General features: G+C 25.8%; 2 pseudogenes across 2 annotated transcripts; both read left to right on the forward strand.

Annotated features, from left to right (window-relative positions):
• Positions 1 to 2,978: 2,978 nt before the first annotated feature.
• LOC149518371 (transcription factor SRM1-like) lies at positions 2,979 to 4,581 on the forward strand (annotated as a pseudogene). The gene is made up of 2 exons (XR_016342740.1): positions 2,979 to 3,571; positions 4,152 to 4,581. The product of XR_016342740.1 is annotated as a transcription factor SRM1-like (transcript).
• A 1,646-nt stretch (positions 4,582 to 6,227) lies between these two features.
• On the forward strand, positions 6,228 to 8,670 carry LOC111285668 (large ribosomal subunit protein uL1x-like; annotated as a pseudogene). The gene is made up of 5 exons (XR_016342741.1): positions 6,228 to 6,383; positions 6,927 to 7,145; positions 7,283 to 7,476; positions 7,679 to 7,879; positions 8,100 to 8,670. The product of XR_016342741.1 is annotated as a large ribosomal subunit protein uL1x-like (transcript).
• Positions 8,671 to 11,026: the final 2,356 nt, after the last annotated feature.

The following is an 11,026-nucleotide window of genomic DNA, read 5'->3' on the forward strand; positions in this document are numbered from 1 at the left end:
TTAAATAATCTAAATTTAAAAGTGAAAAAAATAAAAATAAATAGGATCCAATTAACAGATGCATTTAAGTATCGATTTAAAATTATTTAGTTATTATTTTAAAAAAAATTTATACATTTAATGTATTATTTTAATCAAATTTAATAAAAATAATACATTAATTATATTTTATAAATATCATTTTAATCAGTATTACTAAATCTGATGAATATTTTCCAAATAAGTAATACATTAAAAAACAAAAATGCAATAAATATCCTTTTTTAAGGCTCTTACATTTTCTTTCTATTAATATAATATTAATTAATCTATCAAAACTCAAATGGAATACCCAAGCATGCCTTCGGTTAGGATTCTTGTTCTACAATTTTTTTTTTCTAAATTTATATTGCAATTAGTGTCGATTTTTTTTTGGCCTACATCGTGTATATATATTTTTTTTCTTTCTTCTGATGATTCCATGCTTTATGTCATTAAATTTTTGTTGGTTCATGAAAAACGTGCTGGAATTTAAATATAACTTACAGAAAAAAAAAAAAAAAAAACAAAATTATGAAATATGTTGAAATTAGCAAGAAAATGTTCTTTCCCAACATTTTAGAAAAGTTTTCGTTATTGTTATTGTCACGTTCCCCGTGATTATGAAACATGTTTTTAATTTTCAATAAATTTAAACAAAAACTTTCCAAATTATAAAATTGGTGAAAATGTCAAACAACATGATATAATCCGTAAGTTGTATAGTGAATTTTTTTCATTTAAAATTGTCTTTGAATTTTTTTTTTTTTTAATTTAGTGAAGAAGAAGTATTTATTTAACTTTTCAAGCAAATGTATATATTTAAAATTGATGTTAAATTTTACACTTCATGTTTATTTTATCTCAAATATATATATAATGTATCATAATTTATATTGATATATCAATAAAAATATATTATTTAATTTTATTAAAATTTTGAATTATATTATTATATCATATCTAAAATTATTAAGTTCAATCTAAATAAATGCTTAAATTTTAGTGATATTATGATGTTAAATAATATAAACAGACAACTCAAATATTAATTATTGATTAATAAAAATATGATTTGAGTTGTTTAAAAGATAATTAGAGATAAGTGTTAGCAATTTAGATGCCAAAGGAATAGTTTATACATCTTGGGTGATAAATTAAAAGCAATTTTGTAATGATGAAAATGAAATTTATTCCAACTGCAAGTTGAGCTGATGTAATTATGAGATGCTGGACTGCTGGGGTCATGTCGAAGACTTTTTAATATTTATAACAACAATTTGAATTAGACTAATAAATAATAATGAATCACTTTCTTTCTTGATTTAGTTTTTTTAAAAAAAAAAAGCAGGTTTTTTTCTTCAATCCTACTACAGTCACTAATTAAGCATGGCCCCATTACTTTTATTAGCACTAATTTATATAATTATTTTTTTAAAAATATTTCAACAAATTTAAAATTTAAATTATAACACTAATAAATTTGTTTTCAAAAAAAAAAAAATCATTCAACAACTAGAATCTCTTCATTTGTCTCTATATCTCTCGTAATCCTTAATCTTAATTCGATGAGATTGAATCCATAATCTTTTTCCTTCACAATAATTTAACCTTATCTCTAGAGATAAGAGTCTAAATATGGCTTAGCGAACAAAAGAAAACCTCAACTAATTAAAATTTTATGTGACAATGACATTCTTACTATATTTTTTGGGTTCAACAACGAAATGATGCAGGAGTCCAAAATATTCCAGCACTCTCTCTTCGGATTTTTTTAATGATTTCAAATCAAACATTCAGGTTCATATATAATCAATTAGCGTAAAAAAAAAAATACCACAATTTATTTTATATTAATATTTTCAATTCTCAACTGAATAATAGCAATAAAATTTAAGACTTGGGATCTTTATACATATATTTAGAATTATTGATTTAGTAAGAAAATGATTATGCATTCTAAATCAGCATTTTTAAAAAATTTCATTGAAATTTGACAATCCATAATATAAAAGAAGCAAAAATGAGCAAACACATTAAATTATTTAACACGATTATCATTCAATGATGCACGATAAAAATAATAATAATAATAATAATATTAATTAGTATATGATAAAATTAAAATTAATTATAAACATATATATTTAAATGTGAATATAGTATAACGATGAGATTAAGGAATGATAATGAACTATCTCATTAAAAATAATGGATTGTTGTAATTGAAGACTTTTTAAAATTTTATATAAAAAAATCAACTACTTTGAGTAAGACAAATTATTATATCCTTTCTCCTCCAACAAAAAAACTAGAGGAAGACTGTGGATGAGAGCTCCCAATTATATCCGTAAAATGATATCTAAATACATCTCATCATCCAATTAAAAGCTTCAACCTTTTGAATTCAATCGCACCTTCAATGTAATGAAATCAAAATAAGGTATAAATAGTACTTAATATGGAGGATTAAAACTTAAAAGGAAAATACTGCCCTTTTTTTTTAATTTACTAATGGGTTGGGTAAAATTTTTTTTATCAAAAAAAATTTAAAAACATAAGAAATTATCTTATTTTTAAAGTTAAGATAAATCATCTAGGGCGCAAAAAAATTTATAAATCTTATTTTATGAGAATTTTTTAAATTTACAAATTATATAACTGTGGAGTTTAAATATGAGTACTTTTTTATTTAGATCTTTAATTTTATCCATTTGCGCGAATCCCATCAATGGGTTGGGTAAAGTTTAGTTTATAAACCCACTTTCAAAGTGATTATTTAAAAAAAAAAAAAAAAAAAAAAGCTAAAAACATTCTCCAACTATCTGCCAATTTTATTGGTTCAAAACTTTCCACCATTACTTTCTTTATGACAAACGGAAACTGAAAAGAATCAAATGAAAGCAGTGAAAGACAAATAATTTGAAAAGTAAACAGATGTAGTAACAAACAATGAACCTTGATTAAATTAAAAAGATATTCCCACCGACGTTGGCAACAAGCGAAATAAAAATAGTGGCAAAACGTGTTTAATATGATCTCATCAAAGTCTCTAAATCAGAGATAGCTGAAAGTTAACGTAATACAAAACTATCAAAGATCCCATCTTATAAAACACCCTCATCCCATCATACCAACAACCTCAAATTTCTCAAACCAAATTACACAGCTTTAGCTTAGTTATGATCCAAACCAACAACGATTTTTCGTCGTCGTCGTCGTCCTGGTCTTGGCACCAAGACAAGCTGTTTGAGCGAGCGTTGGTTATGTTCCAAGACGATGAGGAATCGCCCGACCGATGGGAAAAAATCGCTGCCCAAGTTCCTGGGAAGTCTGCAATGGAGGTTAAGAAACATTACGACGATTTGGAGTATGATGTTATGGAGATTGAGTTGGGACGAGTCGAGTTGCCGAGTTACAAGGGTGAGTTGGAATCGGAGAGTTGGGTTAACGATTCAGCTGGGAGTGAGGTTTGGTTTAGATCGAAAGAAAAGGAGAAGGAAAGGGAAAGCGAGAGACGGAAAGGTGTTTCTTGGACTGAAGAAGAACACTGGTTCGAATTATTTAGCAAACTCAATTTTATATATATATATATATATATATATATATACATATTAATTAATCTTTATTACTTGGTATATTGATATAATTCGATTTATTTATATATATGTTCGAATTACTTAGTCAACTCAAATTTATAAGTATATTTTTAATTAATCTTTATTACTTAGTATATTGATATAATTCGATTTATTTATATATTTTTTAAACTCATAATTTTTCTTTAACTTTTTAATTTTTATTTATTAATTCACATAAACAAACTATTATTAATCTTTCTCCTTTGGAATCTATAATTTTTAAAAATTTAAGTAACATACGTGTTATTCAATCATAGATTTAACAATATATATATAAATTGATATATTAAATATGAAATATATTTTTTGTTATATTCATTCAATATTTATCAAAATTTTAATTATATTGTTTTTATGTATTTTTTGTATTATTTTTATATTATATCTAAAATTATATAATCTACTCAATATATAATTCGAATTCATTAATTTTAATTAATTACATTAAAAGATACTTAGTGTTTAGTAGTTTTTTTTTTTTTTTTTGGGTAGACTTTTCCTGATTGGACTACAGAAATATGGAAAAGGGGATTGGAGAAGCATATCAAGAAACGCTGTGGTTTCAAGAACGCCTACTCAAGTGGCAAGCCATGCCCAAAAGTATTTTCTTCGCTTGAACTCCGTTAATAAAAAGGATAGGAAAAGGTCCAGCATTCATGATATAACAATGGTGGATTCCATTTCTTTGGAACAAAGCAATAATCAAAATAGGGTTGGAATTACAACGGCTGATCATTCAAGCATTGAATTAATGGATGAATCCAAGTTTTTCAATGAACAAGGAAAGTCATTTGGGAATAATCATGGGTTTGAATCCCCCTTGTTGTAACTTGAAAAAGCTATATGTTTGTATATAAAATGGTACTGAAAATATAGCACTACCTTCTACAAGTATATGACTTTTTTTTCTTTCCTATTTCAAGTTGTAAATATTGTTCTTGGTAAAAAGTGAATTTTTTATTACAATATTAATTTTATTTTTTACCAAGTAAGAAAGCTTATTTCAAACTAAAGGGAAATAAATACATTTTTTTATCAAGTGTATTTCACTCAAGAAACAATTGAGTTTTTAGATGTTAAAAATAAAAAATATATATAAAAGTAAAAGTTTTAAATGTAAAAAAAAAAAGATAATATAATTTTTGAACATTTCAAAAAAAAAAAAAAAGGATAAAAAAATAAAACAGAAGAAGTGTATATTTTATTAAATGATTTTCAAATAATTTTTTATGGAAACTTTTATAAAGTCATATACTTATCGCTTTTTTTCGGTAGAAACTTAGTATTTTATTTTTCAATGTCACAAAAAGTACTCGTTTTTTAGTATTTTTTTGGACCAAATACTAATATTTTAGTATATAATTCAATAATTAAAAATAATAATACCAAAATATAAAAGTTATAAAACAATCATACTTGATTGAAAATTAAAAAAAAAAAATGATTAAAACGTAATAGTATCAATTTTAATTTACTTGTTTCATGGATATTTAAACAATTTTTAATTGAAAGACCATATTTAGTAAATTATTATTCCTTGATTCTTATAATTTAACTGGTAATATCTTCTTAATTTATTAGAGCAATCTGTTTGTCACTTCCAAAAATAAATAGCTACTTAGAAATCTTACTCTTTTTGAAAAAAAAAAAAAAAAAGGAAAAAGAAAATGAAAGAAGAGAGACAACTCTTCTAATTGATAGAGTAATTCTTGTTATATATTTTGAGTAATTTACCTTAAATTATAATAAAAAAGAGATTTTTTTAAATTTAAAGTATAAATTTAATTATTTTTTTATATTTAAATTTAAATTTTAATAATTGAAATTAAGAGTTTAGAATTTTATCAATAGTTCAGCTTCTAAGGTTTTTTTATTATCCTTTTAAATAATATGAATTTTTTAAATACAAGCATCAAGTCACCCCAATAATATTATATACAAAAATTCAAAATAATTAACCAAAAGTATTTGAAAAAAAACTATATCAATTTAAAGAATGTGCCATATCATAAAATAATAATACATTTTTGGGTGAAACCTCTTTAGTAATAATTTAAACTAGCCTAATCTAAATCAAATAGAAAAAAAGTTAGATAAAATTGTTTAGGTAAAATTCTTAATATTTTATTAAAAATAATTAAATTAAAATTAAAATTAGAAGTTAAAATTGATAAATTAAAAAATTTTATTACATATATAAGTGTGTAAAATTAAAAAAAAATAAATAAAATTTTGATATATTTTTTAAACAAATATTTTAATAAAAATATTGATAAAATTTTTATCAAATATACATAGTAATCAAATTTTAATTGTACATAATATTTTTATATATTATTAATTTTTACATTAACATCTATCATCAATTAATTTAAATTTTGTAATAAATTTTGTATGAAATCATTTTTTAAAAAATATTTCACAAATTAAACTGTTAGCCAACCAAAGCGGGCCTCAGAGCGAATGAGTTTGAGTTAGGTTTTACTACTTTCGCTGATCCTCTCATATGTTTCTCCATGGCCACCAAAATCACCGCTGCGGCTAGGGTTTCTATTTATATGGTAGCTACTCTCTCCTCTCTTTCTTGCTAAACCCTCCTTTACTGTATCTCCATTTGTTCTTAGATATAACTTTAATTTTTCAACTCTTCCCTTTTTGATGATTTAAAAACTTTGTTTTACAGGTAGATTTTATTATTTTTTTTGTAGAAATAACAGAGATGAGGTAATTTTAATTGTTTTTCTTTATGTCCATTTTATCTTTACTTATTTTTTTTTAATGTATATCTGAGGCTTTTGATCGTGTTATTATTTAATGGTCTTGAATTTGAGGAGTTTGGCTCCATTGGCCTATTTTTGTTTTGTAAGATAATTTGTCAGGTACTTTCAACTGTGAAGTAGGAAAATGGTGTAATTAATCTACTCTTAGTCGACACTTGATTTTTGGTTCATTGATGAGATTGGTTTTGTGACAATTGATTTCTTTTATATTGGAAAATTTATTCTTTGACTGTAAATTTGCTAGTTGTGAATTTGGAATATCATTAGTAGTTGGGGAACTATTTGATTTTTCAGGATTGAAATATTCTAGTCTGAAGCATTACCCTGAACTCTACGTTGTTTTTTCGGTACTAATTTTATGATTATGAGTTGTTTATGTTGCCTAGATTAATCATTCATTGCACTAATTTATGAAGCATGAGGTTTTTTTCTTATCTGCTCGTTATGGTTTTCTTTCTTGAAAGATTTTGTGTTTTGTTATTTACAGTAAGCTTCAGAGTGATGCCCTTAGAGAAGCTATTTCACCCATTGTGGCTCAGTCCGAGGAGAAACAACGTAAGTTTACTGAGACCATTGAACTCCGATTGGGCTGAAAAATTATGATCCCCAAAAAGACAAGTGTTTCAGTGGTTCTGTGAAGCTGCCACACATTCATCGTCCTAAGGTGAAGATCTGCATGCTTGTAGATGCTCAACATGTTGAGGAGGTAATTTTGCTGCTTGCTTAGTTGAAAAAACTTTGTTTGCTTACATTGCTTTGAAGAATATTTTATTTCCTATTCAGGTATAGGATGTGTGTTATGTGAAGTATATACTTTTAATGTTTGAGTGGCCATTTATGCAGTGTTTTAAATGATTTAATTTGTAATGCAGGCAGAAAGATAGGTTTGGATTATATGGATGTGGAAGCATTGAAGAAGCTAAACAAGAATAAGAAGTTGGTCAAAAAGCTTGCCAAGAAGTATCATGCCTTTTTGGCTTCTGAATCTGTTATCAATCAGCTCCCTCGTCTCTTGGGTCTTGGTCTCAACAAAGCAGGCAAGTGTTGTATATGAGCTTTGGTATTCTATCTGTTTTCAGCAATTTTTATATTGTACTTCCTAAGGCATTTGCAGGGAGACAGAATTTATGCTTTTTGCCTTTGTCAGTTGTGAGGGAGACAGAGTTTGTGCTTTTTGCATTTTGTCAGTTGTGATTTTGAATTGTGATCTTACTTGGCTGTTTTTGGGCACAAATGCATGGAAATTCCCAACCCATGTTACTCACCAGGAATCCCTATAGTCCAAAGTGAATGAGACCAAGGCAACAGTTAAGTTCCAAGAAGGTTCTCTGCATGGGAGTTGCTGTTGGGAATGTAGCTATGGAAGAGAAGCAGATCTTCCAAAATGTTCACATGAGCGTTAACTTTCTCGTCTCACTGTTAAAAAAGAACTGGCAGAATGTGAGTTCTCGTAGCTTTTGTATGTTTGGTCTACTTGGTTACCCCTTCCATTTAATTTTAATTCTTCCATGATATTTTATATATGGACTTTTTTATTAGATAATCAATCTGATCGACTTTGTGTGTTTGATTTCTTTCTTGATAATATGTATACGGGGTTTTGAGCTTATTTCCACTTTTTTTTTATTACAAAATCTGATTAAATTTGTATTGATTACAGATGAGTTGCCTCTACTTGAAGCGTACCATGGGTCCTTCAAACTGAATCTTTTGAGTGATAGTAATGTGGTAGTTGTGGGGATTAATACTATCCACTCGGAAAAAAATCCCTTGACAATATGACCTCCGATTGCTTTGGGTCAGTGCTGTGATGATTATATCTATGGTTTTGCTCGGGGACGAAGTTTGACAGAGTTTAAATAAATTATCATTTTATTGCATTTTGTCAAAACTTTATAATACCAACTTCTGAGTTCTTAATTATTTTGTGAATCATAATATTGCGAAGAATGAATGTTCTGCTTTGAAACATTGCCGGTTAAGAGAAGGGAAAAGGAAAACTGGGCTGGTGGCATAAGCTTTTACGACTCAAATTGCGGCATTCTAGACGGCATTGACGACGGCCTATGGCAAAAGCCTCGACCACTAGCACCGAATTTTTTTGCTATTATCAGGTTATTTGTGATTTTCCTATTTAATTTGTTTGGATGCTGGGTTTAATTCTTCGTTTGTTGTTATAAATTGAATAAATTAACACTTTAAATTAGTTATTGAATTTTTAATTTTGAAAATTTTAAATTTCGATATGTTATTAAGAATTAAATGTAAATTTTAAATTTTTGATATGTTGTTAAGAATTAAATGTTTAAGGAAAAAAAGGATAAAAAATAAAATAAAGGTAAGTTTGATAATAAATGGTTTTCACACACGAAAGGCACAAATTTTTAAAAAATATTTATTTTTTGGTTTTTTTTTTTTTTAAAGTTAAATATGAACAAAAAAATCTATTTGACAAAAAGTAAAGACAAGAAAACATTTATTAAATATATAAAAAAGGGGAAGAGTCAATTTAAATCATTACAAAACTAACAAATTTTACATATTTTTTTAATATTGATTTTAATAAATCCAAAATATGAAAGAGACAAAAAAAATGTTTAATTTCATTCATTAAATTTATTAAAATTAATGATTAGAAAAAATAAAATAAAAAGGTGTAAAATTTTTTTTCAATGTAACTTGAACTCGTTCGTATAAAAAATTTTTAAAAAATAAGTAGCATAACTTTAATATAAGTATATCTTATAAAAAAAATTAAAATCTAAAACAAAGTTAAAAAAAGAAAAAATTTTGATATAAGTGGATAAAAAATTAAAAAATTTTATTTTTTTGGTAATTTTAAAGAAAATTAATTAAATATTTTTAAAAGATTTAAACAACCGACAATGCCAAAAAATTAAATATTTATATAATCTTATAAAATTTAAAATTTGAATAAATAACATAAATATACTCAATGGTTAAAAACGATTTGAGTTTGTTTCTTAATATTTAAAAAGTGACACTTAACCACTCTAAATGTCATTCCATTACTTTTTATTAACGTCGTTAACGCTTAATCAAATAAACTCTAACTTTTTCCCCAAATATTTTTTTTATTTGTTATTTCTCAAATTCAAACTTTAAAAAAAAAAAAAAAGTGAAAGTATGAATATTTCTTTACACTCTTCAGCAAGTGAGGATTATCTGGAATAAGGAACAATGAAAATGACTTTCCTTTGTCTCTTTTTTAAAGTTAAACTTAACAATAATCATCATCATTAATAATAACAACAACAACAACAACTCTAACAAAAATACATAGCCATTTGTCAAAATCTTAAAATTTTCTTTGTAAAAGAAGAAAGAAAAGAAAAAAGTTCATATTTTCTTGTTGATTTGTGAGCTTTTCTAATCTAGGTCGATGGTGGAATCAGAAAATAATAAGACAAAATCATCATCTAGTTCGATGTTCTTCAATCAATAATCATTATCATCATCAACAACAACAAGAATTCCAACAAAAATACATACCTATTTGTCAAAATCTTGAATTTTTTTTGTAAAAGAAAAAGAAAAGAAAAAAGTTTGAATTTTTTTGTTGATTTGTGAGTTTTTTTTATATAGATCGATGGCTGAATTAGGAAATTACAAGACAAAATCACATCTAGGTTGATATTCTTTGATAAAAAATTATCATCATTATCAATAACAACAAGAATTCCAACAAAAACACATATCTATTTTGTTAAAATATTAAATTTTTCTTTGTAAAAGAAAAAAGAAAAAATTTTGAATTTTCTTGTTGATTTGTGAGCTTTTTTGATCTGGGTCGATGGTCGAATAACAAAGAGAAATCATCATCTGGGTCAATATTCTTCGATCAATAATCATCATTATTAACTACAAGAACCCTAACAAAAACACATACGCATTTGTCAAAATCTTGAATTTTTCTTTGCAAAATATTGAATTTTTCTTTGCAAAATAAGGAAAAAAAAAAGAAAAAAAAATTTGAATTTTAGTGTTGATTTGTGAACTTTTGTAATCTGGTTCGATGACGGAATTGAGAAATAACAAAGTGAAATCATCATCCGAGTCAATGTTCTTCAATCGATTCTCTATGATGCATACAACTAGAGCGAAATCCAATCCCCCTGAAGTTCATCTTCTTCTCAACAATCCATCGTCTCTTAATAAAGTAGCTTTTATTTCCAAAATTCACAATTCAATCGATTCTGTCAAAAGTAAGGGTATTCTTGCTATTTTATGATAGACGGCATCTAAAGAATGCTAACAGAATGACATAGATTTACATCTCGAGGTGGTTAAGTGTCACTTTTTAAATTTCAAGGGCAAACTCAAATCACGTTTAACCATAAGATATATTTATGTAATTTACCCTTAAAAATTAAAAAAAAAAGGGGAAAGAACACCACATGTCATTCTATTAGAGGCACATTAGAAACTTTTTATAGTATGGATGGATGAGTGGATGTACGTGTCATAATCCTATACAAACATGACAAATCTGTATAGGACCTTCAAGAACTCTTTACCTGGTTTCTTTAAGGAAAACAAAAACCTATATATGGGAGCTATATAAAT

The sequence above is a fragment of the Durio zibethinus genome, chromosome 6 (assembly GCF_047325235.1).
Source record: "Durio zibethinus cultivar Kanyao isolate XHJ-2024 chromosome 6, ASM4732523v1, whole genome shotgun sequence".
Classification (NCBI taxonomy): domain Eukaryota; kingdom Viridiplantae; phylum Streptophyta; class Magnoliopsida; order Malvales; family Malvaceae; genus Durio; species Durio zibethinus.